The 23750-nt window shown below is 45.9% G+C and overlaps 1 long non-coding RNA gene across 1 annotated transcript; it reads right to left on the bottom strand.

Moving 5' to 3' along the window:
• Window positions 1-8110: 8110 nt before the first annotated feature.
• Window positions 8111-22843, bottom strand: LOC116437619. Its single transcript, XR_004237385.1, has 3 exons — window positions 22751-22843; window positions 19201-19311; window positions 8111-8204 (listed from the first exon to the last, which is right to left on the bottom strand). It is a non-coding gene; the product is annotated as an uncharacterized LOC116437619 (long non-coding RNA).
• Between the last annotated feature and the right edge of the window lie 907 nt (window positions 22844-23750).

Here is a 23750-nt window from a genome sequence, read left to right as displayed (position 1 = left end):
GGGACAGAGCAGTGGTGGGGGATGGATAATCTCTGCCTGGCTGGTGCCTGTGACCAGGTTATGTCAGGTGCTATTAAGGCACGAACTGTGAGCATGTGTGTCTGAAACCCCACTGCAGACTGCTCCAGCAGCCTTTAAATGAAAACTCCTTTGAAAAAAAAATGAACTAAAAAAAAAACCAAACACAAACAACAGCACACCCTACGCAGCAGTTAAGGGAGAAAAACATGCACCCAAATATGCCTAGGGGAGCAAACCAAGGAGACCCACACTTCCAAAACCACCCTCCTCCCCTGGGCTGAGTGCTGCTGCTGCCGTTTCGTCTGCTCAGCTCCACCGCCCGTCCATGTCCCCTGAAGGCAGAGCTGCAGCCACCGGGGAGCTCTGCCGTGCCTTCAAAGAGCCTAAACTGGGTCAGCAGAACGGAGAGAAAAAACCTGATTAAAGCATGAAGAAAGCAAGCAGACCTGCTGGCTGAGAGACAGCAGAAGGCAGGGAAAGGCACTCACAGGCTCTGCATCTCCTCGGAGGCACAGAAAGACATGGGCTGCTGGTCCCCCCCTTCCACAACTGCAGGGAGGGAAATGCATTTCGCAAATCTGTTATGGGATGCAGGCAAGAGAAGCACATTTGAGGATGGGGGAGTATAAGCAGATAAGTGTGTCCCTCTGTCGCCCATGCAGCATTCTGCCTAGGGCCACCCTCACCCACATTTCCAGTCAATTTATTCTGACTTAAACCAAGTGAAACAATTTAAATCCATGCAAATCTAAAACCTTTCATGAGCCTTATGGCTACAGTTTGCACCATCCTTCCTTGTGCCTGAGTAAACCCCGAGATGTCGGAGGAAGAGCCCCAACAGCTGCCAAACTCAAGCAGCATCTTTTGGATGCAATCAATAATGCTAAACAGGATAAACAGGAGACCAAGAGGAGGAAGCTTTGTTTCTCTGACAGAGACTTCTGACCTTAAAATAAAACAAGCCAAAACCACTTCTGTGTTTGTAGCTGAAGCTCAGCAAATGGGTATGGGGGCTGCCAAGTCCCAGGAGTGAGGTGGATCCTTAAGAAACACACGACTGCCAGAGAGCTGGGGTGAGATTTGAAAAGAAACAGAGTTTTGCAAACCATGGAACTCAGAGCAGCTGAGAGCTCTTGCAGTGACCAAGGCTTTGCTGATGTCCAAACCTGGCAATGGTGGAAAATAGAGATGTTTTTATCCCCTGGTACCACCAAAACCTCCAGAACCGTACACTCCATCTCACTGAAACCTAGCATAAATCTAACCTCACTCTGGAAAACACCTTCTCCAAGCCACAGCACTGAAAAGACAAACAGGTTTTTCTCCACAGATCCTAGGAAACCAGCTCCAGATCGCTCTGTGGAGCTGCACTCCCACCACTGTGGTCTGTAGGCCCACATAAAGACATCGCACTCTCGCCCTGACCACTGGCTCCAGGGTGGGCTATGTGTTTGCTTAAAGACTTCCAATGAAAATATCATCTTAAGAAATCACAACAGCACGGGATGGGTGGGGAGAACATTCCCCACTAGAAAGAATCCAAGCTCTGCAATTGCACATATCATATCTAGATATTATTGTAAAGACCTCTGTCTACAGAAGGAATAAGAGATTTGATCTAGTACGCAAATAAAAATCAGAAATTTCTCCTGTCAGCCATGAAAAAGGCTATCAATAATTCATTTTAACAAAAAAGGAGATCAAAGAAAAATGCTGTGTTAGTTTGACATTTTGATATGTTGGCTCAGGATTCTTCTTTAATGTAATATGTAACAAACAGCATAGTTCATCTATAAATGCCAGATATGCTTGTAAATTGTTGAATATAGCAGGTCCTATTAATATTCACTTAGACTTTTCAAATTAATTCAGTTTCACTGCCTTTACATCACATTTACTGCCTCTACCCAGCAGTTGTAAGTCAAGTGGAGCTCTCAGAAATGCTACACAGAGTTTCCAAAGATAAAGTTTCAGATTTGTAACCACATTTCCATCTATTTCTTCATGTTACCCACCACATAGCCTAATGTTCAACCCAACTTGTTTGACTATTACGTACTTGCTGTGAATTGCTTCTGAAAATTGTAGAGTCAAGAGCCAGAAAGAGGTGCTTGTGTCCTAAATCAACTGTCTGTGCAAGTTCACACTCATATATTGTGGTTTGATTTCACTTACAATTTCCTTATGGGCATTTGGTGGAGTGGATGAAGTATATTATAATCCAGAAAGCACATGCTTGCAATCCATGGATTGCAGTGTTATGTTGCAAGAGGTATTTATTGCAGCGGAGAACTGTTGGCAAATTTAACATATATTGCTCAAGCTCAGTTTGTATTCCCTTCGCTGTGCAGGAGACACAGGGAGACTCACATCTTCTAAATTTCAGCAGGGTAGGGCAAATTTCCTGCAAGATAAAATCCTCTCTAAAATGCAGAAAAGGGTTAACTCTCTGTGACTTACTGATTCCAGGGTCGAGTAGAAAAGTAAATACCCCTGTTGTTACATCACTTTGATTAAGGATTCTCTTTAAAGTACATTTTCAGGCAATATTCAGGCAGTTCTTCTAAAAATTATTTCCCTAGAGTGAAGTCCTTGATGGTAACAAAGCTTTGTTAGAGGCTGACACAGCATGTGCTGTCTTTGGAGGGAAAGCAGTGGTCACTCATGTCCTGAGCATGGCTGGATAGTACAGACTCTTGGATACAGACTTGTAGATCCATGGCTTTTCTCTGTCTTGTAGCTTTCAAATTAGTAGTTACATTGGCTGCTCTGTCTAGGAAAGAGCTGCAGTTTGTTGGAGGAGGCAACAGCTACCGAAAGTGATGACACCCAGATGGTAATGCTGTTACCTGATCCAGATGATAAAGTTGTATCATCCTTGTTACATCCAGTCTGCTGTATACAAGAAGAGCCAAAATCATGAGGGGTTTTTTTTTCCACCAAATGTCTGCAGCATGCCATGCTGACAGTTGCATCTACTGGAATCCTACAGCATCACCATATCTCCAAAAACAGCGACCACAAAATCGTGCATTCCTTGCTGGACTGCTTTTAGCCATGAGGCAGCCAGGCAGACTGTCCTCCCTGCCAAGGAGAAAACTGCCAGAGGAAAGCCTTTTCCTCACACACTTCAACCCAAGGACTCCCATTCCCATGAATGCTCATTCCCAACAAATCCAATCCCCAAAACTCCCACCCCCACATACAGTGTCTCTGGGATCAGTGCTATTTGTAGGGAAGCAGCTCCAAGGACAAGGGCTTAAAGCCAGGGCCACCCACATCTCTATGTCTGCCTGACTCTTTGGCATCCCTCAGACCACGCAGGTGTTGCACCATATTGAGGACAGCAAGTCCTGGACATGCCTGCAGATGATATACCTGCAGGTGGGACCAGCTGGTCCCAAAGCTGGCCTTGGGTCTTCCCTTAATCACATGTGGAATATGCACAGGGAGCAGAAGAAAAATGTTCAAGCTAAAGACAGCTCTCGAGTCTTCCTTAGTCTTGTTTTTGCACATGCTAATAAATTTGTTAAATCACTTAGATGCTTTCGAAAATTTCAGTCACTGTTGGAATAATCCCCCAAAAAATCCCAAAAGAATCTCAAAAAAGCTACTGCCATTCACTCAAAGGGCTACAGTGCAAACTACAAACCTCTGAAACCTGTTTTTAAAAAGCCACTCCAGAGCAGGAGGTAAGGAATAGCCACAGCCAGCCACCAACAGACTGACATGCAGCAGGGTCCCATCTGGCAGCATAAATTTTATTTCTGATTACAAAAAACACAGCCCAGAGGCGCAGCAGCTGGACGAAGATCTGGCAGCTCAGATTGTGGCCCCCCACTAATAGGACAGCTCCCAGTTCCTGGGATTGGGGTCTGAAGCAGGTACTCTGCCCTGGTTCCAGCAACACCACCAAACAGAGGAGAACAGGAGCACTGAGCTGAATTCATGGGGGTTTAAAGCACAAGACACAACTTTACATGAGCCTGACCAGTCTCAGATCTTCACTTGTATCATGAAATCAGGAGCGGGGGGGAATGCTTCCCTGACATGCAGTACAAGCACAAATACATTATTATTTGAAAGGCTGTACAAAGGTTAAGTCTTTAATCCCCTTAATCCAGACGACAAACAAACAAAACCCCAAGAATGGGATCCTAGAGCACAACTGAGCGCTGCCAGGTCTCTTGCGGGGGTCTCTATTCACATTGCTGCAGCCGGTTATGAGCCTCCAGCTAAAAAGTTGCTGCAAAGAAAATAGAAGCGGGCATGGTTTTATTACCCAGTTCTTTCAAGTTTATCATGGGCAATTTGGCAGCCTGGGCTCATGTTTCAGTGAGCAGGGTTTAATCCTCAGGTCAGCGGTGCCAGGGTTACTGGATTTCCAGGTCTGGCTGCTGTTACTCTCCTACTGACTCTCAAGTGCAGTGACTCCTCTTATTTGTTACTCACACACAGGGAAAATGCAGATTCTGCTGAATAAAATCAAGAGTGATCAAGGCAGAGGAGGAATCAGATAGTGACACAGAGCAGCATCAGAAGATGAACTGCAGTGTGTTTGGGGCCGAGGAGAGCTCCTCTTTTGGTGCACCTTACGGAAAAAATGCGGGTCAGTGCTATGCATGCCAGCATTTGTACCACTCCCCAACCATGACACTGAGGTAAGCAGGCACCGATGCAGGCATTCAAAGGGTTAAACGGATTTAGGACCTGACCTGGGTTTATAGAATACTGGGAAATTCTTCCACTTATTTCAGCAGGAATTGGGTCAGCTGCAACCATGCATCCTAAATGAACCATAGGAAGAGTGTCGCTAATTTCAGTAGTAGTATTCACGCAATTCAAAGTAGATGTGTGGTTATTTACCTTGCTGAATCAAGTCTACAGGAAAGGTCTAAGCCAGTGAAATAAGCAGCACATCTAAAATGGCACAACCCTTTCTGCCATACAGCCCATCACACGCTGGTGAGCTACCAAAGATGAGGTGCAAGAAGTTGTAATATAAAACCACATTTCCTCTCAAAGTCTTTCTCATCTTTTCCATATCTGTCTTACCAAGTATGAGCCATTCAGTGCAGAGTCTGTCAATTTAAAGAGCAGAATTGGTGGACATGATCTAAAAGGTCACAACTTCAGCAGTACATAGATAAGCCAGCAGAAGAGTTAACAGCACTGATACAGCCCAACCCTTGACAAGAATTTCTAACAGTCTTCTTGGAAATGAAAAGTCCCTTTTCTCCTCATTTTGGATACTCTCCGGGTTGCTGCAACAGCTCCCTAGGCCTCTCCCCACTTTGCTACAAGTTGAATTGGACCCAATCTCTCACTCTGAGCAGAGGTCAGACCAGTCACACTGGCAGAGCAGCAGAGCATGTGAAGGCTGGAGGGATGTGAGATGTTCTGTGGTTGCTGAGCAGTCACTCTGGTGAGTATGAAGCACACCAGACCTACATCAACAATTCTCAGGGTGGTACGGGCCACCACTACAGTCCTGCCCACTGTGTCCTCACTGGAGCCAGAGCTGCAGATCACACACAGAAAAGAAAATGCAAAAGGCAATTGGATGATGCAGATAAAAATGATGTGATCCAGCCTCCAAATCTCAGCACACAGGGGTAGAAAAAGGAGAACACAAAGGCTCCTACCCCAGCTGATGAGACAAACACTAACCAAATTCAAAGCGATGCGCAATGGCACAGGCAGCTCCTGCTCTGCACAACTCTCTATCTTCTCTGGTCTCAGCAAATTCTGCTAAAGCATGTTATCCATTTGAGATTATACGTGCAGTGAGAGGAAAAACTAGACAGGAGGAGGTGCAGATAAAGACACAGTGCAGTTCCCCATTTGTAACTGGGCCCTGAATTACTGTTAGAACAAGGCTCCCTCTGCCATGAGGATGGCAACTGTCTGATCTCATTCTGTAAAACTGCAAAGGTCACTGCAAAATTACTGCTCACTTCTGGTTTCATTTGAAAAGAAAAAAATTCCATGGTCCATTTAGATCATTTGGGAGCAGGCAGCCCTCTCCCAACTCCCAGGACAGAGGTCCCATCTGCCCAGTTTTTCACCCCACTTTCGCAAAGCCCAACAGTTGTGTTTCAAGATTCATTATAAAATTGAAAGAAAAGGGGCAATGACTGTACAGCCCAGAAAGGGTGAAAAGGACTATGAAGGGCAATAAAACCCCTTATTTATGTGGAGACTGCTCATGCCATACTCTATCAGGCTGCCAGGCTCCCCGCCTGCCTGAGTGCTAACAGCCTTTCCATCCCTGGCAGTTCACTAGGTCATGGTCCCTGCTGACATTTCATTCCACTTACCAGCCTGGTTTTCCTTAGCCCCACCAATTCCAGCTCTGATCTCACAACCAGTAGCTCAAGAATAGAACAATTAAAGATTAATGTTATAAATGCATTGAAAGTCGAAAAGTCCAGATTTTTTTTTAATGTCATGCCAGACCTATTCATTTTTAAATCTTACCCTTGTGCTTAAAGACACCAGGCCAGGAGTGTCACTTTTCCCCAGCAGACTGCAAATGCTTTCTTCCTTTCAGCTGCCAGCTACTTTTGTGGGCTTATATATTTTTCCTTATTTAATTATTCACTGTAACACATGAAACATTAAGCAGTTTCTTTCCATGAAGAAATTAGTGCTGTTTCCCAATGACAACATGCTAAGTATCCTTAAAAACAGGAATAAGGAAATGAGTTGACTAGAACAAAGGGGGAAAGGGCAGGGAAAATGAGAGAAGCTTGGAGCAACTAGAATTTACTAACACAAAACCCACATTTCTACGAAAATGGTCACAATTAGCTGATCTGGGAAATAAAAGCAAAAAGAAACGGACTTTTAAAGTGCAAAAATGTTTTCTGATAATTCTGGGCTACAATTCTTCTCTTTCTCAACACTGGTGGCTTTGGGTCAGTGAGAAAGAAGCCACAGATGCAATGTTACAATATGTAACAGTTGTGTTTCCTTAATGGTGCTAAACCCATGATAGCCGTGAGAAATGTCGGTTCTTCCGAAGAACAGAAAGTTAAAGGCTGAAGTCATTAACAAAAAGCTGTTCCAAGCCACAATTTTCTCTGTGAAAGCAGGACTGCAAACACAACTTCTAGTGTATGTTCTACTCATTTAATGTCTTTTGCAGTAGCAGCAAGAGATGGTCTCATCAGGTTACAGAGCATTGTGACCTCCTGAGAGCACCCGACACCACTGCACAGGCAACTCACCATCGATCCAGGATGGGACAAACCTGGTGACCTTGACACCTCTGCAGGCTCTGATGAAACTCTTCACTCTGCCCTTGAAAGCCTGGGTAGGATTGTGTGGGCAAAAGGATTTTTCCTGATTCTGGTGTTTATTTGTTGAGTCACAGAGGTAAAATTATCTCTGTTTGATTACTTAAAGCTGTTGGCTGTGGAGATAATCTGTGCATTAGCAGCTGTACAGTGGGTGGTTAGCAGTTCTGAATCTGTAGCTGGAAGCACAGAAGTCATTTTGCACAGTACTTTAAAGCAGAAAACTGAGCATACAGGACAAAAGGCCCACCATGGCTCCATGGAGAAGGTGCTTTCTGCAAGGAGAAATCCTCTCATTTTCTGGTGATGAGGAGGGTGAGCGTCCAGCTGTGTCTTCCTGAACTCCCCCACCGCCCCATGGAGAGAGAACACCTCAAGCAAACACCCAGTGGAGCCTTGACTCCTGCAATTGCAACATCTGTCTCTTTATGCTTTCACAAAAGGAGACTGATTACCACTAGCACAGCTGAAAACAGCAGGTCTCAGCAACTTTTTTTAAGAGCCACAAACTTGCTATCACGAAGCTAAATCCCATTAGCCTTGGGAGTAAGGGGGGCTCAAACCTCCTACCTGGGCACTACTTCTCTGGGAAAGGTGGAACAATGCTCCTGTGCACCGTGGATAAATATTTAGCGTGCAAACACTGCTGGAAACAATGATCTAAACTCTCCATCTGCTAATCAACCAAGCAGCTACTCCTTGCCCACTTGTGTCTGTAGGAGAGCCATAGCAAGCTGCTCCTTCCCAAGGCAGCATAACTTTGGTTTGCACATTTTTCTCTGAGGATTTGCAATTTTCCTCCTCTTACCTTCACATTGTCTGCAGCTGCCGAGTTTTAGTCCTGCCAAGGAGAAGTGGGGGCAGTTTTGGGCAGATTTCAGGCTGGAAGATTTATAAAGAACAGACATCAAAATCAAAGAGCAGAAAACTGATAGAAGATAGCAAGGGATGTGAAACTTCCCAGTGACAGGAATGACAAGAAGCAGAGATGCATACTTGTTTTATTAAAAATCTGCATATGAAAGCAGAGGGGAGCATCCTCACACACAACAGACGTGCTCCGTGCTATCACTTCACTTTGGCCTGAGACAAAGCAGAGACACACAGTTTATGTTAACGTTTAAAGTATCGCCTATAGAGGGTTTTTGATTGTTTGGGATTTTTTTTTTTTTTGCGGGGGGGGGGGGAAGAGGGTAGCAGTTTTGCCAACACTCTACATGCAAATGTGATACATATTCACATGCATCCTCCACACAGCCACAAGTGCACCAAAGATCTGTAGGCACAATTGGTAATATCTGGAACACATTAAAAAATTAGAGTGTGTAGCTCCCTCAGCAGCTGTACTACTTTTCTCCAAGTCTTTCCTAATTAACATACATTGAGGAGCTACCAACAATCACAGACCCAAGGTCGTCGTGTTCAGCTTCCTTTCTAAACAAGGCACAGAAAAAAACACCTTCAGCACTGGCAACACTGCAGTCTCACGTGTCACAGAACTAAAACTTCAGAGTCTCTTTGTCATAAGCCCCCCACCCCTTTCTTTTTTTTTTTTTTTTTTTTTTTTAAATCACATAAATTAATCAAATATGGCATATTTGTGGATTGGTCCACCACCTCTCTTCTTCCAACCTCACCCATTAAAATCCTGCCTGACTTTGGGAGTAAAACTGGAGTAAATTCATCCCTATGTATTTTATAATGCAAATTATCACACTGAAAAATGCACATCAAGGAAGGCAGCAAACAGACAGGTCATTTTTGTGAAAGGGGTGGGAATGGAGGACAGGGAGGCAGCCAGGGCAAGAAATTGCTCAGGTTTGCAGATCCCAAAGGCAAGCTTTAAAACCCATTTTAAGGCACTCCCAACATTTCCACAGCCATCCTTCCTGCACTTTAAAAGCTATCTCCACTGTGCCACCAATTTTTGTAACTTTTAGCAAATCATTAGAGATACCTTTATCTGCTCATTACCTGAAAGAGTTAAAAGTTACATAGTCTGTATTGTCTTAGGATGAGAAAAGGGATGGACAAGGCAAATATTTTATTTACGCTTTAAAATTGGATGTGGAAAGATTTATAAATGGATTAATTTTAATTAGTGTCCTCATTTTATTTAAGAAAAAAAATAAAAAGCATGCCTTAAAATTAATGCATTGCTACCCTGAGTATTAACGAATATGTCAAGTCTTTGCTTCTTTTAAAGCTCCTTTGTTGCTTAGAGTTTTTTTATTATATATCAAGAGCAGCCTCTAATGAGGCTAATTTTCAACAACCATGCTGGAATGAAGCATGGCACAAATATTTTTCTTGATTTTTAACAAGGCAGGCCCAATAAACATTAATCTCTGGTGTGAATGTTTGCACTGTGGCCTTTGTGTCCCATCTCTCAGCATGGTGGAGGCAGGTCCTCCCTCCAAACTCATCCCAAAGAACCTCTTTGCTGTTTGGGAAGTTAAAACTAGGTACCCACCCCAGAGCAGAAGCATTTGAACAATGGCTTTAACATTTTTGTCTCCTTGAACACAGCTTCTCTAGTGGCTGCAGAAATTAGATTCCTCACAGATAAAGTGCAGGTGTGGTACCTGGGAAGATTTTTAGAAGACCACATGAGATGTCTTGGCATTTGTGCTGTATTATTAGGGCACCAAGCAAAATGGAGTCACAGCTAGGCCAAAAGTAAAGACTTGGTTTTTCTGGAGTTCAACAATCCAAACCCTGCCTACCTGAGTTTCTTCTCCAGATGCCAGGACCACAGAGAACAGAGATGCCAACCATCAGTCTTCATCCCCACCTTCTCCACACCGACAGCCACGGAGAGGTGTCTGCCTTAGAGGGTTTACTTAAGGTACAAACCAGGTAAGAAAGTCTCAAGCCATTTGCTATCTCCAGGACACCAAGGCTCAACCACCTTATACACAAGTTCACTTGCAATATTCACTTATAATATTTTTGACATTTTAGGACCGTCTTTGAAGGCATCCCCTCTCCTAAACATAGAGTCCCATGAGTAAGCTCTCTCATCTGAGCTGCTTCTTCCTGTGTAAGCTCAACAAGATTCAGCCTTCGCCTACCACCCACACCACCCGCACCCACCACTGAAGTTCTCCTCAACTCCTACTCGGACACTGCAGCCTCTTCCCTCCACACAGTTAATCTGACTTGCCTCCTCTACAGCCAGCACAACAACTGAATTAATTAATTTTAAAAACTAACACTATTACTGGATTTTTTTTTTCTTCTTCAGCTCCTTGCTGCAAGTATCTTCCCGTGTTGAGCTTGACATGTGCTTTGACTCTGCAACACAAGGAGGGCTTGGCCCCTCAGTCACAGCAGCCCTTTCCTCAGTCAAGCCGCTGAAATTATTTCCTGGGCTGCAGAGGAGCTCCCACCAAATGCTCCTACAGCCCTGATACCTCCATGGCCACCACGTGCTGCCTGTGCCCACACTACAGGGAAGAAGGACCAGCACATGACATGTAGAGGGGACCAGCATATGCCACGATGCCCACACATACACAAACCGGGGCGTGTGGTGCTTCCAGAGAGGGGATGAGACCTCTCGCTACCACCACATTCCCCTCATTGCCTTCTTCTCTTCCACATTTCTCCTGTGAGCACCCTGACCTCTCTGCACTGCCCAAACATGTGGTTGTGACTACTCTCTAGCTCCAGGCAGCCTGTCTTCAGACTCCTGCTCCTATTCTGGCAGTCCAAGAAGACATGAAATGAAACCCCTGGCCATTCTGGAGGGGGTGTTGTGTTGTAATAGCCCCAACACAGCCCGTCTGAGCATTTTAGGGCATCACAGCTGTGAATGACTGGCTTGTGAAGAATGAAGTCTGGCACCTTCCTGTGCTCCAGCCAAACAAAAGGGAGGAGGAAGAGAGAGAAGTGACACTTTCCCCTCCACTTGATGAAAGCAAAATCTGATTGGGGGGGGGGGTGGGAGAAACAGTCTGGCTGCTTAGCCCCTTATTAATTAATGCATGTTTTGAAAAAAGAAATGCAACAGTGCACTCATTTCAACTGGTTTCTAGGAGCTTTTGTGACCTTAATAATTCATGTTTATGCAAGCTGCTCATAATGTTAAGCAGTTGGATTTTGTAGATTTTGTCCATTGCATTTAATGGAGATGAATACATCTAGCTGTGAAATGAGGTTGGCCGTAATACTCAGAGGGAAGCTTTAAAAAAAATTAGAATGTTTTTAGAAGGGCAAACAAAATTCACAGCTTTGTCTGAAATAATTTTCCATCTATTAATAATACACACAATGTAAGAAACAGAATTTTTTTTTTTCCCGGATTCATCCTTTCCCTTTGCTTTTCATGTTTTGGCAGCATTTCCAACACCATTTAATTGCTTCTCAAGCACGTAATCAGGGTCTTCTGCCTGTTTTACCTTTCTTCATAGCAACAGGAGCATAAAGTGGGGATTAGAAACACCAAAGTGATCAGGAAGACTAAGAAGCAGGTGTAACTCATACTTTGGATATCAGTTTGGGCTCCTGCAATGCAGAACAATAAGTACCAAGAGCACTGCTAGCACAGGGAGAGGGTTTACTCTTCCAGGCTTGTGCCCATCACCCATGGACACACAGCTCCTCTGGGACACCACTTCAGACAGTGGCCTGGACTGAGCAGCAGCTTATATCTGATCCACCAGGTAGCCAGAAGAAAGCACACCAGCACCCTGAATGACTTTATAAGTCTTTCCCAACACACAAGAGATGATTATTCCTACACACTCTTCACTGAAACAAGCAGGTCTCTGAAAAAACCTGCATTCACTTTGTATCAACAAAAGATAGGCCACCTGTCTCACTATCCCTTCAAAATTTGGCCTGATTTAAGGGAAACTGAGAGCCTTCTCTTTGCTGAGAACCTTCAACAAGGAGACAGGGACACCGCTGTAAAGGGTCATCTCTCTGAAATGCTGGCAAAGTTGTGCACATCCCTGCCAGGCCATGTTTAAACTGGAAGCTCTTCCATAAAGACTCTTAGTTGGTTTTTAACCTGACTGTGTTTAAACAAGTTCTTATTTAAGAGAAGCAGTGTTCATTTAAACTGAAATCACAGTTTGCTCCTCAATGCAAGCTGCCAAAGGCACCTCCCAGCAAACAGAAAGTTTCTGAGCGCAGTAGAGGAAGAACAAACTGTCCCTGCAGTGCCAACAGCATCATGAAATAAATGGACGTGGGAGCTGAAAGAAAAAGATGACTGTAAAAGACATGGGGTTTTGTTCCAGGTTTGCTCTGGCTTTAGCAGAAATGGGCCCCAATGGATCTTTTTTTTTTCCCCAAATAAGGGATGTTGATTCTTAACACAAGCTGTACACACATTGACACTCAGAGCCCACACAATGGCCTTGAAATATCAACTATTTTTGGCAGTCAGTGCAGCTGGGCAAACTCCAGGCAATTACAGACCAAAATGAAACCACGTGATTTTAAGGCAAGTATTAGGTCTTCCATAGAAAACCTCAAGTTCCATTTTGACAGACTAACAGTTCGTTACAAATTAAAAAATAATTATGTAATCATTTTTAGCAGCTTACAGTAGTTCTTGGAACAGCCTCCCACCCACAACAAAAAAACAATGGATCCAGAGATCCAGAGTATGAGCCCATGGCAGTATCACTGCCAGTAGCTAACATAATGTCCACTGTCTTGACTATCTAATAGTACATGAAGTTCAAAATATATTTCCTTGTGTACTTACATGACTCAAACTAATAGTTTTATTCTTTATAGATTAGATACCTAAATCAGTTGGCACCTAATCCAATCTCCATCAAATTTAAGGCCATCCCTTACCCCAAGGTAGGATTATCCTCAACGAACACTGAAGAGAGACACTAAAAGATGTCATCTCATACCTTCGAAACAGCAGCTCTTCCTGCTTCCCATCAGAGAGATTACCCCTGAGCTATCATCCCATCTGTAGGAGGTATCTGTATTATATATACAGATAAAATCATTAATCTCAAAGCAGGCTCCTACTGCAGTCAAGGCTTCCTACTCACAGGCTCCATTTTTCCAAAGTGTCTGTATGCACTGAAAAGCGACTCCATTGGAGGACCACTCCAAACAAGAAATACCAATTCTAAACAGTTTCCCTGTGTTTCTCAAGCTGAGCTACCATTTCTGATGCTTGCCTGCATCCACAAGAGTCATGTAGGACATACTGGTCTTCAGACTGACAAACTTGAAAAAATAGTTCATTTAGGAAACTTCCAACTTCCCTACCTCCCGACCGAAGATGCACATGAAAAGAGGGCAGCTGCCCCCTCTTTGGCTGTGTACAACCAGTGATTTCACATCTATCACACTGGAGCAGTCAGGCTACATCCACGCTAGGAGCACCACAGCCAGCCAGAAGACTCTGACAATGAATGTTCTTTTCTGCAGCTGTAACTACAGGCCATTACCTTTCACATAGATTACATTTAAAAGTAAACAAATGTACAAAGTACCAAATGACTTAGTGGAGTGTTCTGTAGACAAACAATGCTATCTACGCCCAAGAATTAAAATTAATTGGAGGAGGAAGAATCTTTTAATTGATACAGCTCTATATTGTAAAATGGCACTTGAGTGACAGGCAATTACACTTCAAGCAATTTCTATTATATAGTGTCTAACAGAACAGATACAGCAGGAAGGGAAAAAAAAGCAAGCTTAAATACCACAAGGAATAAAATTTGTGTGCACTGTCTGTGTGATCAATGCAAACATAACCACAAACATTTGCATTACAATAGTGCAGTAAATAACAACCTCACAGCTGAGACATTTACAGGCATATTAGTAAGTACACTTTCACGTCTCACAGAGAGGATGGCAATTTATTCAACCACCCAAATATGACATCTTGCAAGTCACAAGTCATGCTCTAATTAGGAAGAATCCTCCTGAAAGTAAAGCACAGGTGACCCAGCAGGTCCCTTCCACCCCACACATCCAGAAGCTGTGATTCACCACACTTCAGACTACTCACTGCACAGAAGTTTGAATCCTTTGATGAGCCTGTGGATGTGGCCTGAAAGACAAGGCTGCAGGCCAAGCCGAGCCCATCACACCCCGCTCCCCAGAGCCCCACACCTCTCAGCAGCCACAGTGCACCAGACGGAGTAACTGCATTTTGGAACAGTGCCACCCATTTGTTTGCTGCATTTATTTATTTCCAGCTGAGTTACGGGACAGATTTCCCACACAAAAATGCTTGTAGCTTTATTCAGAAGATAAAGAGGAGAATGTCTTCTACTCTGTAAGAGGGGGCAGATGGATTCCTGCTGGAATAGGATGTGCCACATGTCATCTCACAGCCCAAGCCCCATCATGGCAATGAAGACATTTCTCTGCTCAGCTCCTCACACCAAGAAGTGGAGGATCCAAATACAACCCATATGGAGCAAGGTTGCTCTGTGGTACAGTAGAATAAAGGGTGGGGAAGATGATTAAGAGAAGGGGAATATAATCTATGCTGCTGAGAGCCTGGGAGGAAAACTGAAAGCTGGCCTGAATTCAGGTCAGTATTTGTATTCCCAGATAAATATGGTGAGCATGTTCCCAGCAGAAAACACTTGTGAGGAGGGCTTGAAAACTGGAAACTGGCACTGCAGATCTGGGATGACCACACGATAGGTAGTCATCACTCTTGGGAGTCCTTCAAACCTAGGCATGCTGGGAAGACAGGTAAGAGCATAAGAACAGGATTAATATTTTAAAGATGAACAGCTGGTTAAAGTTTAATACCTGTCCCACTTGTCATTTGAAATCCTTCACGAAGGGAACTGAGCTCAGATGAGACAGGGACTTTAGTCTTTAACACACAGTCAGCTGCCATCGGAGTTCCTGCCAGCCCTGATTAAAGCTGATGGGCTGACAGCCAGGCACTACAATGAACAGAGGTGGCTGCCAGGGGTCCCATCCACCTCCTCCCCAGCACAGGGACACAAAGGAGCTGCACCACGTGCATCAGAACATAGGGTGCCATTAAGTAAGCAAAGCCTTTGGGGTTTGTGTTTCGCTGCAGACTTTGGACAGAAGGTTTCTCAAAACCCATGGATTCTTTGTATTGAGAATAAATACCCCAACAGAACTCAGTCATCAGTTTTCACTGGCAGCCTCTCTTCCCACATCCCTCGAGTGGATGGACAGCAGGACGGAGACTTTGGGGGACCAAAGTACCTCCCACTCTAAGTAGAGATCAGCTCCATGACCACTTGAATACAGAATGTACATAATGTACCACCACATCTGTAAGTCCATGGGACCCAGTAAGATGCATCCCAGAGTCCTGAGGGAATTGGCTGATATAGTTTGCAAGACTCTCTCCATGATATTTGAAAAGTCATGGCAGTCAGGTGAAATCCCAGGTGACTGGAAAAGAGGAAATATTGTACCCGTCTTTAAAAAGGGTAGAAAAGAGGACCCTGGGAATTACCTGTCACCTTCACCTCTGTGCCTGGGAAGATCATGGAACAGAGCCTCTTAGAAGCTTGGCTAAGGCAGGGAGGTGCTTTGGGACAATCAGCACAGCTTCACTAAGGTTAAGTCCTGCCTGACCAAACTAGTGACCTTCCATGATAGAGTCACCACATCAGTGGACAAGGAAAGGGCTACAGATATCATTTTTCTGGACTTTCATAAAGTCTTTGACATGATCCCTGTGACAACATCCTTCTCTTTAAATTGGAGAGAGACGATTTGATGAGAGAACTGTTAGATGGATAAGAAACTGGTTACAAGGTCCCATTCACAGAGTAGCGGTCAGTGTCTCAGAGTCACTGACAAGTGGAGTCCCTCAGGGGTCCATACAGGGACCAGTGTGATTTAATATCTTCATTAATGACACAGATGAAGGGGTCAAGTGCACCCTCAGTAAGTTTGCATGTGACACCAAGCTGAGTGACTCTGTTGACACACCTGAAGGACAGGATGCCATCCAGAAGGACCTGGACAAGCTCAAGAAGCGGGGCCATGGGAACAAGACCAAGTGCTGGTGCTGCACCTGGGTCAGGGCAACCCCCAGTACCAGCACAGGCTGGGCATGAACAGACCCAGAGCAGCCCTGCCCAGAAGGACTTGGGGGTGCTGTGGGTGAGAGGCTGGACATGCCCCGGCCATGGCACTCACAGCCCAGAGAGCCAAACGTGTCCTGGGCTGCACCCAGAGCCCCGTGGGCAGCAGGGGAGGGAGGGGATTGTGCCCCTCTGCTCCGCTCTGCTGAGACCCACCTGGAGCACTGCATCCAGCTCTGGGGTCCCAGCACAGGAGGGACAGGGACCTGCTGGAACCAGTACAGAGGAGGCCACCAAGATGATCAGAGGGCTGGAGGACCTCTCCTACAAGGAAAGACAGAGTTGGAATTGAGAAAATTGCCTGGAAAAGAGAAGGCTTTGGGATGACCTAATCGTGGCCTTCCAGTACCCGAAGGGAGGCTGCAAGAAAGATGGAGACAGACTTCTTACAAGAGCCTGTAGCAACAGAGCAAGGGGGAATGGCTTCAAACTGAAAGAGAGCAGGCTTACATTAGGTATTAGGAAAAAATTCTTTACTATGAGGTTGGCAAGGCACTAGAACAGGTTGCGCAGGGAAGCTGTGCTCAAGGCCGGATTGGATGGAGCTGGGAGCAACCTGATCTAGCGAAAGATGTCCCTGTCCATGGCAGGTGGGTTGGAACTACATGACCTTTAGGGTTCCTTCCAGTCCTGGCCATTCTATGATACTAAGACCAGCACATCCAGTAAAATACACAGCTCAGTATTAAAGCCAGATTTTCCCCACACTACCAGGCAACTGCTTTTGCCCTGTAAGCAGAGAGAGAAGCAGGAGTGTGTTTCTTCAGTCAGATCACACTTACTGATTTATACAAGTGTTGTATTTGCATACAGCTGGAGGAGTGGAAAAACCCTGCTCCAGCAGGAAACAAGCTGTCTTTTACCAATCTGGGAAGATGAGAACATTGCTAAACTTACAGACAACATGCAACAGGATGGTGGCATGGGTAAGAGGATACCCAGTGAGGTCCAAAGTATTTACGGAAGACCAAGCAGCTGGGCTGCTCTCATGCAGATCTGTAATACCAGGAGGCAAAAGCAGGATGTTTTCCCTGGCAGGCAACAGTGAACACAGTGGGTTTGGCATCTGTTTCAGGAGGTCCTACCTCAGTCAAAATTCTGGACAAAGCCTGTTTGTCTGAGACTTTGCAAAGAGTGGAGCAAGCATCAAAGCTCTCCTTCGTTTTGTAGGTCAGGAAGGCTTTGGGTTTGGCAGGGTGTCAGCTCACATGTATTCCATAAAGTGCACTTTAATTTTTCATTGTAGCAGCACCTACAGACTTTGATTGAAATAAATAATGAACCAATTTGTATCATGAATCTAGGAATCACTCTCTTCTGGTCCCCATCATGGAGAGGATTTTCTTCCCAGTGACAAGTGTTAATGCATTTATGCCCTAGTTTCCCACAGTGGGTGTCACTATTGAAGTGTCAGGAAGGAAGGTTAGAGCTGCTTTTTCAGACTGTTCCTGTCAGCCTCAGCAGTCCGTTTTGGATGAAAACATCCCGGCAGAACACAGCCTGAAAGAAAGCTGGATTTTAAACAGCACAGCAAAAGTCTTTGTTTTGTATATGATTAAAATGTAACATTGAATAGGGCTTTTTCCCAGTCTGAGTCAGGGAGGACGGCTCCACTGTGTAAAAATTACAGGGTTTTTTTTGCAGAATGACAGAAGTTTCACAAGTCTTTAATGTAGTTAAGAGACCATTTGCCATGGTTTTCTCGTTTTTCAGTGGTGTTCTGCCTGACAAGTCCCCCAGCACAAATCCTGACAGGTACTGTTCCACTTGTGAGAGCTGACAGGGGACAGCTGGCCCTTCACCACAGGGAGACCCCACAGCAGTACCTACCTTCACTTCTCACACAGTAAAAATGGCCAGAACCAAAACCCAGTGGGATCCAGGCATTCGGTTTGATTTGAACCATTCCGTGTGAGTCATGATAATTTTAATAAACACAGTTATTTGGGGGAGGGGAAGTCAATTATCAAAAGCAGCCTTACTGTAATTTCAAAGTTTTACCAAATCACTTTAATACAATTCCATTTAGAGAGAAATTTAGATTAAGTGCACACAGTAAGTGCTGTAACCCACCCAGTTACGAACCCCCTTTGCAAACTGTCTAACACTGCAGAGAAAGTGAATAAAATGCTGGCCAAATCAAACAATAATGAAATTAAAGCACAACAGCATGGCTTACAACAATGTTCTAGTAGCATCCTTGGGAGGCTGCACTGAAGAGGAGGTGCCTTTAGGCAGGTATAACAGAAGAAGTGTTAGATTGCAGTATTACAGCTGCTCCCACCTCCCTTGCAGAGCTTTACAATGTCACAGCAAGGCAGCAATATCAGTGAGCTAATACTACATTAGGAGCTCATTTTAGACAGAAAAGGATAATTATTTTCTCCTGGAGAGTACCCATAAATTAATTTTATTCACCCAGACCACCTTTGTCATTGCTGGAAGCTGCTGCTGAAGGACCACAGACTCTGCCCTAGATGACACCACATCGCATGCAAATCTCCAGCTCAGAGCAGTGGTAGCTGCACAAGATATAATGTCTTGTGACATGGCGAAGGTCAGATTAGACTATCTGACCTTCAGGCTAAATTTATCAATTCAGTGAAATATATTAATAACACAGTTTTTAATTAAGACAACATAATAGAAAGAGCAATACTGCTTGGTCCATTGCAGATCTGTATTAAAGTACAATATCCATTTAATCACTTTTGTACTTGATCTAGTTAAAATTAGCCGGGAGAGCTGTTGCTGTAGCACGTGGGTAATAGAAGCAGAAAGCTGAGACTCACCAAAGTGAAGCCACTGCACTTCATTACAACCACAGAAGCCTCAGCAGGGCCAGACACGCTGGTGGGGAGCAGCACAAGAGGGAATGCTCAAGGATCATACAACTGACAGACCTTAAGGAACAAAATACAGTTCATTACCCTGCTATTGTTTTGGCAGAAACAAAACCCAAATTACTCATTTGCTGCTGCTATTTTCACTCCATCAGCCGTCGGGTACGCCTGAGTCGGTGCTGGATGCACTGCCCAGCGTGGTGTAAGGCAGTGCCAGGCTTTCCCAGGCTCTGTGCAAGACCCAGCTGTCACTGGGACAAGGGGGGCAAATCCAGAAAAACACTCTTTTCTACTCCTTCTGTGCATACATTAATCTACGTGCTTATTCCTGTTTACATTATGAGGTGTATGTCATAAAAGAGCTTACAGGATGTGTACTGCAGCCAAGTTAGTATTGCTGTTGGAGCCTCAGCCTATTTCCTGACTTAACATTGCCCAGTTAAAACTAATTTTTTTTTTTTTTAATTCTGCATTTGTCTAATGGAATTTATTAGTTGTTTGAGCCCATTTCAGGTAAGAATGCTACATAGAGCACCCATGAACACCTGCAGGAAACCCAGCCAAGAGAACAAGTTCTATACTGGAGACAGTAATAACTCAGAAATATTAGCTAGTATAGAAATGTGTAGAAATATAGTAAAGAAGCTACTTTAAGCAACAACATTCAAAACAGTTTAGAAAAGTGCCTGCATTATAAGACCTTTTCACATACTACTCTGGTGAAACCCAGAGCTTTTCATTTGGGACAACTCAGCTGTCCTTTCAGGAGACAAAGTGTGCTGTGTACAAGAACCACAATTTTTAAAAAAATTGGGTTTTTTCCACATATGTAATGACTTGGATTTTAAAGGCAGGAAGCATTTCCCAACGCTTGTGCAGATGAGCTAAGGCAGATGGACCTTACATTAAAGCCTTCCCTACCTCTCAACACAGGCATGCACTCTTGCACCCAGCCGAAATCCTGCTCAGAGATGTTCCCTATTTCACAAAGCTACTGAAAAGCTAGCAAAACACCCATGGCAATACCATGAAAATATGCAATAACTTTTAAATTTGACCCTTACAACATCAAGGTTTGATGGCACCAGCATTGCCAAATAACCCCTGCAGTAGATACCTGCCACACGAGATAGCTGCAGCTCTCTGCATTCCTAGGAAATCCTTTGCAATACCATTTGGACTCTGACCTTCTCTCCCTGCTTCAACTCATTTGAGACAATCTTGATTTCTGCCCTGGGAATCCTGGGCATCCCTGGCTGGACCTAGCCTTTCTGTGCCCCTGGCAGAGCTGCTGGCAGCTGCCTTTGCCAGCTCAGGAGCTGGTAAACCAGACTAAACATCTACTCACTCATCAAGTGTTTTAGACTAGCATTCCCCTGTCAACAGTTCAAAGGGAACACAGAAAAGACCTCACGTCATGAAAACCACAATACTTTAAAATAAAAAAAAAGAAAAAGAAATCCTTCCCACTTCTGTAAAACGTTTGTGAGTTTTATAAAAGTTTAAAAAAATAGGTTTCCTCCAGGCTAGGCACTGAATAATTTTACAGAAAAAAATACTTCAAAGACACATTTTCCATTCTATTTGCATTCAGGCATTTTGTTTTTCAGAAAATTATTAACTCAGTAATATTGCAGGCTATTCTTCCACACACCTTGAGCTTTGGCTACCCAGAAGATAATTCGTCGAGTGCAAAGACCCATGCAAGAGAGGGAGAAGGCACTCTACAGTTTGTGAGTCATCCCAAGGGATTAGCACAGTATTTGCAAGGACATGCATCCTGCACATGAAAGTGAGAGTTGCAGAGGGAGTTCAGGCATTGCAGTTTGCCTTGAAATGAAGGCAGAGGAACTTCCACCGAGGCAACTGAGCCCTCTGGTAACACCTGCTCACAGCCACTCTGGCTGCCCCTCTGCCAGGGGCTGCATGAAGCCCAAGCCGTGATGTGTACACTAAACACAAGAGGCTGATGCAGGGACAGTGCTTGAACCCGCTGCCACTGCACTGCCCAGAGCGCACCAGCATCTTGTGTCAATCCCCCACAAACTCCCACAGCCCCCAGGGACGAGGGAGTGAAGGCAGTTCTGGGACGATTCCTCTCCCAAGGCTTCACCGCGCTCTCCCCCAGCCAGAAGCAGAGAGGATTTGACAGCCCGTTGAGAGAAATTCACGAGCGTTGCCGTTCATTAAAACGATACCGAGGGAAAGCGCTGAGGTTAACGGGATGGGCTATATTAAGCCCATTTACAGCTTTATGACACCTTCAAAGGGGCACAAGAGCTTTTTACAGCCACGTAGAATGGTCAGATAGTTACAAACTGAGACAGGTTTAAGAGAGTACCCCAGGCCACCCGAAGGAGAGGCAGCACAGTTAACTTCAGAGTTTGAGGTCAGCTCTTGATGTTTTCCTCTTACATATCTCATCCACAACTGCTCCCGGGCTTACAACACTGCATATATCACAGCCCGCTTTGTGCTAACAGGACTATTTAATGACACAGAGAACTACCTTCTGATGATTAGGGGGGAAAAAATCGGCCATATGCTTCATGCTGTCTGATTTTATTAAACTGCTGCGTACAGGGAAGGGGGGCGGTTGCTGTTTTTTCTGCAACGGCAACCCCTCTTCCTTACATCCCCGGGTCCTGCTGCACTGCAAGACAGTAACAGGCACTGTCACAACATAACCTAATCCACGGCGCGGGGAGATAGGACAAAGTGTTACAGCAGGCGATGGAGCTGCCCCCCGCCCCCCAGGCAGGCACGCCGGGATCAGCAGAGCGAGGGCTGGTCAGAGACCTTACAAGCACGCCCATACCAGGGGATGTGGCCCACTGACCCCCAGAGGAATGAAACCCCACCAACCCTGGCAGGACGGACCCTATCAACACCTGCCCCATTGACCTTACAGAGCGATGGACCCCACCGGCCCTGGGACATGGACCTACCAGCCTCCTGGGGATGGAGCCCCCAAGACGATGGGGTACGCATCCCCCTGAGTCCCTCCAGAGGAGATGCGACCCTCAGCCCCCCTGGGGAGGGAGCCCCAGGGATCACGGGGGAGGCACCCCACTGACACACGGAGGGGGGGCTGTTGCCCCGCACAAACAACTCTGGGTAAGATGCAGAGCCTCAGCCCCAGGGCGGAGAGATGCACCCTGCCCTCCCACAGGAGACGGAGCCCCCAGGGAACTGGGGGAGGCACTCACGACCTCCGGCAGATGCAGCCCCGGTGGCCACAGCGAGGGGGCTGCACCGCACCGTCCTCCGGGGCACGAAGACCCCGGTGCCAATGGCGGGGCGGGATGACCGCAGCGACCGCCGGGCGATGCAGCCCCCGCGTCCCGCTGCGGCAGCGCGGGGGGAGCGCAGCGCCCAGCCCAGCCCAGCCCAGCCCAGCCCAGCCCGGCCCGGCCCAGCCCCGCGGGAGCGAAGCCACCGGCGGGGCAGCCCCGGCTCCGCCGCCCCCGCCCGCAGCCGCGCCGCGCTCCCCACTCACCTCGGCGGGACGGGGTCCGGCGCCCCGACACCTGCCCGGCGTGCCCGGGGCAGGCGCACCCGGCCCGGCGCCGCTGCCTCGCCGCCTCGTACGCCCGGCCCGGCCCGCGGAGCGCGGGGGCGGCCCGGGCGGGGCGGGAGCGCGGGGATCCCGCGAGGGGCGGCCCGACGGGGCGGGCGGGGCTCCCTTCCCTCTCTCTCTCTCTCTCTCTCTCTCTTTCTCTCTCTCCCCTCGTCCGCGGGACACCTGGGGCGGACACGGGCCGGGGCACGGACCGCGCTGCGGGGGCCGGCCGGCGCTGCAGGAGCTGCCTGGGATCTACGGCCCCCGCCGAGCAGGCGTTGTTCTCTGCCAGGGTTTTAATGTTTTCGGGCACATCGGGATTTTTCAAGTCCTTTAAACGCTTTCCTAGTATCGCTTTTATCTTCGGTTCTCGCTCAGCGGGCAGTGCTAGTTCCAAGGATGACTTAAATGAATAGTGAATTACTCTTTCTTTTTTTTTTTTTTTATCTAAACCGATCCTTTCTAATTGTTTAATAAAGTTGTGAGATTTCGATTTTTTTGGGTTTTTTTTTTAACGAAAAACTTTCAGACTATTAAAATCAAACTGCATTCTGAAGTGTTTATTTTCTTTTTTAGGTTCACTTTCCCTAGGCACTGCAAAAGGGAATGGTCAGTGTCTCTGTTTTCTTTCAAGCCAGAATCCTTTCGTGACTCATGCCCCTGTACAAGGCTCAGGGAGTGTGTTTCCAGCACTGCTGTACTAAAATTAAATCTAAAAAAAAAAAAAAGGAGAGAGAATTCAGATCAACCAAAGTGTCTCTAAAGTATTGTCTTTATTAAAGACTCTGTCAAGTAATCACGTTACAATTTGGCCCAGATGCTCTGCCTATCACTTCTTTGAAGATGATTGCTGGTGATGGCAATGTCTGGGCTGATAACTAAATCAAGCTCAGCATTTAAAGCAGAAGGTTGTCTAGAGGCACTTGTTGCAGTGGCA

The sequence above is a fragment of the Corvus moneduloides genome, chromosome Z (genome assembly GCF_009650955.1).
Source record: "Corvus moneduloides isolate bCorMon1 chromosome Z, bCorMon1.pri, whole genome shotgun sequence".
Classification (NCBI taxonomy): domain Eukaryota; kingdom Metazoa; phylum Chordata; class Aves; order Passeriformes; family Corvidae; genus Corvus; species Corvus moneduloides.
This window is presented reverse-complemented; position numbering and strand designations above follow the sequence as displayed.